The sequence below is a fragment of the Chrysochloris asiatica genome, unplaced genomic scaffold (genome assembly GCF_000296735.1).
Source record: "Chrysochloris asiatica unplaced genomic scaffold, ChrAsi1.0 scaffold00133, whole genome shotgun sequence".
NCBI classification, from domain to species: Eukaryota; Metazoa; Chordata; class Mammalia; order Afrosoricida; family Chrysochloridae; genus Chrysochloris; species Chrysochloris asiatica.
In genome coordinates this window covers 3,838,215-3,845,665 of record NW_006408651.1, presented here as the reverse complement: position 1 = coordinate 3,845,665, position 7,451 = coordinate 3,838,215, and positions in this window count along the sequence as shown.

Below are 7,451 nucleotides of genomic sequence, written 5' to 3'. Positions count from 1 at the left end.
TATATATATATATATATATATTTATGTAAAGACAATAAAACTGGAAAAAAGAATAATAATCTGAAGTAATAAAACACAGACATGTAACAGCCATGGAAAAGTAAGAATAATTCTTCAGCACCAGCTAATGAACTCTTGGAGTCCTGGTGTGGTGTTGTGATTTAATGTACTGAACTGTAAAATCGGTTTGAACTGCAAGGTCAGTGGTTCAAGCTCATCAGCCACTCCTTAGAAACCCTATACAGGGTCACTATGAGTCTGAACTGACTCAATGGCAGTTAACAGCAACAACAACAACAACAACAACAACAACAATGGACTTCTGCCTTCAAAATTGATGAATTTAATGATGTTTCCATTGTGCCTCAAGTCCATTCAGCTGTTTCTCCTAGTGAGAACCAGCTCAGGACTGATCAGACCCGGTTTGGAAGAGACTGCTGGCACCAGCTCTTTCTGTTGTCTGTGATTCTGCACCTAGCTGTGGGAACTGCATGGCGCAGGACCGTCTCCAGGGGTGTTTATTTGTATAGGTCTCAGCTCTGGTCACCAGAGAGGAAATGAGTAGAAAGAGGAAAAGAAAGGAAGGAAAAAGAAAATATAATAATAATACCCAAACTTTTGTCTCTGTAAATAACCAGAAGGTTTCTGCAATGGGAGTGCTCTCTTGTCCCTCACTCCACTCATTCCCTTTCAAAATGGTTATGGTGGGGCACACTGTCTGTCCCAAATCAGAAGTCACCTCCTTTATTGCTTCTGTTCTCCCAGTAAGCACTCAATCTACTTATATATCCCTTTATCTGAAACTCAGATTTCAGGAACCATCCTCTGAATCTATCTCATCCAGTTTTCCATGTTTTTGCAGAAGAGGGTCTGCATGGCCTTTCTGCCTAGTCTGCCATCAAACCCCACCTCCTTCACCTTTTAATAAATGTTTTTAAAAAAATATTCCAAAATGTAAGAGGCTGCTATTTATTTATATGTTTATATTACCTTCTTTAATTGTTTGAATTGTTTCTCATTTCCTCCTCTCTCCTCCAGAGAATGTTTGTTGTCACACTTACTACATTTTTCAAGCTCCTACCTATTAGGCAGGCCAGATGACATCATATATAACCACAACCCATATCATTGGAGGTTTATATGTTTCTCTGGTATTGAACAGCTTAAGTGGAGTTCCCAAACTAAGCCTAGGAAGAAAGACCTAATGATCTACTTTAAAAAATCAGCCATTGTAAATCCTATGGCCCCACTAGTCCTCTTAGCATCTAATCATGGGGATGGCATAGGACCTGGCAGGTTTTTTTCCATTACATACAGGGTTGCCTTCCTCAACATCTAACAGCAAGCATATTTCCATAGAAGATTTGATACAATATGAAGACACCAAATTAGAAGACTTATTTGTTTCCTCACATTTCTCACTCACTAATATTTATTCTCATTTATTTTTACCCAGGTATCAATGTAATCCTTCTGTTGTACATAAGATCACTGTGAGTCTAAACCAACTCAAGAGCACCTAATAGCAACAGTATAAGCAAAAGGAAAGTATAGTTAAGAATTAGATGAAAACTGTTTATTCTTTTTTTGATAAAAAAAGAAAGAAAATAACATTTAAAAAAATACTGTGGTTTTTTTTCTTCATTGAAGAGAGTACTCAGTTTATTCAGCATATATTTTTCTAATACAGTGATTAGGATTTCAATGTTTCAATTACTTAGATTTATGAGTATAAAAATGTTTTCTGAAATCCCATTTATTTTTAATGTGTTTTCCAAATTGCTTAATCAGGGCCTATGAGATCATATGCTAATTACCTTCTTAAACTTTACTTAACACCAAATGTTGGATCCAAATCATGATTGTGCTTAATCATTTTGTGCATTACAAAATAATTGGAATCTTAGTTAATCTTAGTTTGTGCTCTCCGCACTCTTGACAAATAAATAGAGCATAAGTTGAGCTATGACAATTTCATAGATACAATAATCAAGACATAAAGAAAGGAGAGAAAGTAGTTGGACCAAAGTTCATGTTTCAGGGCTCATTCATTAATCAAAAAAAACAAAAAAAAACCAATAATAAATAAATAAATTCTTAATTATCCAAAAGTTGTTAGAATCAGCAAAACAAGGGCCCAGATCTAGTCTCAGTAGACAAGAACATGTCAAGAAGGAGACTAGAGGACCAAATACAATTGAATATACAATGTTTGGGCTCTTATCCGTATTCCTCTCTGGACAAAAATACCTGTCTTTGCCTGAAGATACTGTTCAGAATTAAAAGACAAAATTTGTGGATACACAATCAGTTATCCAGCAGTTCCTAACTCACTGTGCCCCAAGTTCCTACTAAAGTACTTATGTAGATAGTGAAAATATGAAAAATTTTCAACATCAAACACTTGAACTGACCATCAATGTATTTCTAGGGTCTAGTAGAGTCCTGGTGTGGCACTGTGGGTTAATGCGCCAGACTGCAAAGCCATTTGGACTGCAAGATTGGAGGTTCAAGCTCACCAGCTGCTCCTCAGAAACCCTATACAGGGTCACTATGGGTCGGAATCAACTCGACGGTATTTAACAACAACAACAACAACAGTAGAGCTTTCTGATTTCCAGAAAGCTCATTTCATGTTCAAACCCACCCAATGCTCCTAGGAAACCTTATACAGGGTTGATGTTGTTGCTGTTGTTGTTGTTGTTAGGAGCCATCGAGTAGGTACCGACTCATAGCAACCTTATGCACAACATAACAAAACACTACCCAATCCTGGGCCAACCTCACAATTGTTGCCACACTTAAGCCCACTGATGCTGTCACTTTTCCAATCCATCTTGCTGGGGGTCTTCTTCTTTTTCTTTGACCCTCCAACTTACCAAACAATCCTTCTCCAGTGACTAGTTCTTCCTTACAATATGTCTGAAGTATGAGCGATGATGTTTGGCCATCATGGTCTCCAAGGAACACTCTGGCAGCCCATGGCACTTTCAATACTATTTTCCAACACCATCACTCAAATGCATCAATTCTTCTACGGTCTTCCTTATTCACTATACAACTTTCACATGCATATGAGGTTATTGAAAATACCATGGCTTGAGTCAGGGGTACCTTAGTCCTCAAATTTACATCTTTGCTCCTCAACACTTTAAAAAGTTCTTACGCAGGAGATCTGCTAATTCAATACATTGTTTGATTTCTGAGTGTTGATGGTTGATGCAAGCAGAAGGGAGTCCTTAACAACCTCATTCTTTTGTCCATTGATAAGAATGTTGTTTATTGGTCCAGTGGTGAGGATTTTTGTTTTCCTCACATTGAGATGCAATGCATACCCGAAAGCTGTGCTTTTTGATCTTCATCAGTAAATGTTTTAAGCCCTTTTCACTTTCAGTAAGCAAGGTTGTATCATCTGCATATTGTAGGTTGTTAATGAGTCTTCCTCCAAAACGGATGCCACACTTTTATTCATAGAACCCAGCTACTGGGATTATTTATTTGCTCAGCATACAGGTTGAATAAGTATCCTTTCTTAATTGTAAACCATTCAGTGTTCCCATATTCTGTTTGAACAACTGGCTCTTGATTCATGTACAGGTTTTTCATGAGCACAATTAAGTGTTCTGGAATACTCATACTTTTCAATGTTGTCCATAGCTTGTCATGATCCACACACAGTCAATAAAGCACAGGTAAACATCTTTCTGGTAGTCTCTGCTTTCAGTCAAGATCCACAGGACATCAGCAATGATATCCCTCATTCCACATTCTCTTCTGAATCCGGCTTGAACCTCTGGAAGTTTTCTGTTAATGTATGTGTACAGCTGTTTCTGAATTGCCTTTAGTAAAATTTTACTTGCATGGGATATGAAAGATATTGTCTGATGATTTCCACATTCCATTAGGTCACCTATCTTTGGAATGGTCACAAATACTGATCTCTTCCAATCAGTTGGCCTGATTGTTGTCTTCCAAATTTCTTAGCATAGATGAGTGATTGCCTCCAGTACTACCTTATTTTCTTGAAAGATTTCAATTTTTATTCCATCAATTCCTGGTGCCTTGTTCTTTGCAAATTCCTTCAATACACCTTGGACTTCTTTCTTCAGTGTCATTGGCTCTTGATCATATGCTACCTCTTGAAACAGATGAACATCGACCATTTCCTTTTTTTACAGTGACACTGTGTATTCGTACTATCTTATTTTGATGATTTCTGCATAATTCAATAATTTGCCCAGAGAAGTCTTCAATAATAAAAGCCAAGGCTTGAATTTTTTCTTCAGTTTCTTCAGCTTGAGAAATGCCAAATGTGTTCTTCCTTTTTGGTTTTCTAACTCCAGATCTTTGCACATTTCATTATATTTGACTTTGTCTCCTTGAACTGACCTTTGAAATTTTCTGTTCAGCTCTTGTACCTCCTCATTTCTTCCATTTGCTTTGGCATCTCTATGCTGGAGAGCAAGTTTCCAAGTCTCTTCTGACATCCACTTTGATCTTTTGCTTATTTCTTGTCTTCTTAATGACTTTATGCTTTCTTCCTGTATGATGTTCTTGATGTCATCCCACAACTCTTCTGGTCTTCAGTATTCACTGTTTAATGTATCAAATCTGTTTTACAGATTATCTCTAAATTCAGGTGGGATATATTTATGGTCATATTTTGGCTCTCATGGATTTTTTTTTCATTTTCTTCGGCCTCAGTCTGAATTTGTATATGAGCAACTCATGGTCTGTTCCACAATCTGCCCCTGGCCTTGTTTTGGCTGATAATATGGAGCTCTCCTACCATCTCTTTCCACAGGTATAGTCAATTTGATATTTGTGTATTCCATATGGTGAGGTCCATGTATATAGTTGTCTCTTATACTGTTTAAAAAAGTATTTGAAATGAACAAGTCATTGGTTTTGCAGAATTCTATCATGCAATCTCCAGCATCATTTCTATCACCAAGGCCATATTTTCCCAAATACTGATGATCCTTCCTCTTTGTTTCTATCTTTGCATTCCAATTGCCAGTGATTATCAGTATATCTTGATTGCATGTTTGATCAATTTCAGTTTGAAGAAGTTACTAGAATTCTTCTATTTCATCCTCACTGGCTTTAGTGAGTGGTGTATAAATTTGATAACAGTAGTATTAACTGGTCTTTCCTGTAGGCACATGGATATTATCTATCACAGACAGCATTGTACCTCATGACAGATCTTGATATATTCTTTTTGACGATGAATGCAACACCATTTATCTTTAATTTGTCATTCCAGGCATAGTAAACCATGTGGTTATCAGATTTAAAATGGCCAATACCAGTGCATTTCAGCTCACTAATGCCTAAGATATTGGTTTTTATGCATTTAATTCCATTTTTGACAGTTTCCAATTTTTCTAGATTCATACTTTGTACATTCCATGTTCCGATTTTTATATGTTTATAGCTGTTTCTCTTCATTTTGATTTGTGCCCCATCAATAAATGAAGGTCCAAGGGCTTTACTCCCACAGGCTTTACTTCATTAAAGTCATCATGGTCAACTCTATTTTGAGGAGGTAGCTCTTCCCCAGTCATAGTTTGAGTGCCTTCCAACCTGAGGGGCTCATTTTCTGGTATTATATCTGACAGTGTTTATCTGCTATTTTCAGTGACTAAATATTTGGAAGTAGTTTGTCTTTCCTTCTTCCTAGTCTGTCTTTGTCCGGAAGCTCATCTGAAACCTGTCCTCCATGGGTGATCCTGCTGGTATTTAAAATACCATGGCATAGTTTTCAGCATCACAGCAACTCACAAACCACAACAGTACATCAAATTGACAGATGGAATGGTGGTTACTTCAAATCCTAAAATGATAGGTTACTTCAAAGCCCTGCACCTTGATTGAAGAGTCACAAATGTGAGTCTTTCAATCAAAGCTTTCATTGTAAGTTATCAAGTCTATACATTACATCTATAGATGCACAGGAAAGCCTGACTCTAGCATTGATTTAAGTAAGAGAACATCTGGGATGAAGTCCAGGAATCCATTTTTCTCTATTGCCTTTTTATGACACAGGCACACATTGAGATTTTGATTCGATTTTTCCATAAAGATTTTAAATTATAGATTCAACTATTATGTATATTCCAATGGGAAAAGTTCTGGTTTTCAGGTGGGATTGCTTGAGAATTAGAACCGAATCCATTTGGAGGCCATACCTAATACTCAGCTAATAGTCAACACTTTAATCATCTGGATTTTGTAATTCTTTGTATGAAAAGCAACTGTGTTATGTGAGAGATGAAACATTTGAAACTTTGCAGTTTTCTCATGTTTTACTTTTCCATGCCTGTCTTAGACTTTTCCCATCTGGATGACTAAAGCAGATAGATTTTTTTCTCTGCCATTTCTATCATCCTTAATGTGAGTTATTAATATGTGCCTTTATTTATAATCCCTTACCTTTAAAAAAGGGTCACGGATGAGCAAGATCCAGCTGCATTTTGGGTTCCTCAACTGTCCTTAACAATTTTTCAAAGTATAGGCATATCCCAAAATATGTTTCCATGAACATTTTCCCTTTATTTACAATCCCCCTTGTGTTTAAGGGAAATGTAAGCCTTATGTTTCTTTTTCATTTATACTTAACTCATCAAAAAATTTTGCAAAACAATTTAGATGTCCAAGAAGATTTCTATTACTGGTTTTCTTAGAAACAAGAAATCTTATTTTGGCCAAGAATAGAAGGGGGAAAATTCATATAAACGCTCAGACTAAAGTTTGATTCAGAACTGGAAGCCAACAAGACTTGAGTGGATTCTAAAGTTGGTAAATCCTACTAAATTATTTGTAGGAAATCTTCATTTGCTAACTTCAGTTAGGCAGACAGTCTCATGTGTGAATGGGTCATTACATGCTTTTCCCTGCGCTCATGTTCATCTCTAAGACAAGCTGTGGTTTTTCAGAAAGCATAAAATATTGCTACATTTCATGCTATCAAATGGACTTTCCAGCTAACCTAGGATGAAAAAGATTTGAATTCCATTTTGGGAGGAAACACTGGTTACTAGACTATACAGTATCTTTAAGGGTTTTCCATACTAATTACATTAATCCAATTAAGGCAAATTAGGTAAGCTTTCACTAACTTAAAACTCAAAATACTTTTCAAGTGTTTAGCAGATTTTATGTAGACAATCAATATAGCAAATCAAACTAATCTAAGAAACTTATATAAAGTAATACAAGACTTCCATTTGGAAACAATATTAGCAGATCTAATGTGTTTACTTAGGAGTAAAATAGATTCACATCTTGAGTTTCAGAAAAAAAGTATACTTTTTATGAAGCACCATTGACTTACTTTTATGTTTCCCCAAAGTAATGAAATAAATTTGGAATTATTAAACAAGGTAATTAAACAAAAAATTAGGCCTGCCCTCCCTTTGCAAGTTGTGAGTTTTGGGTTTATGGGA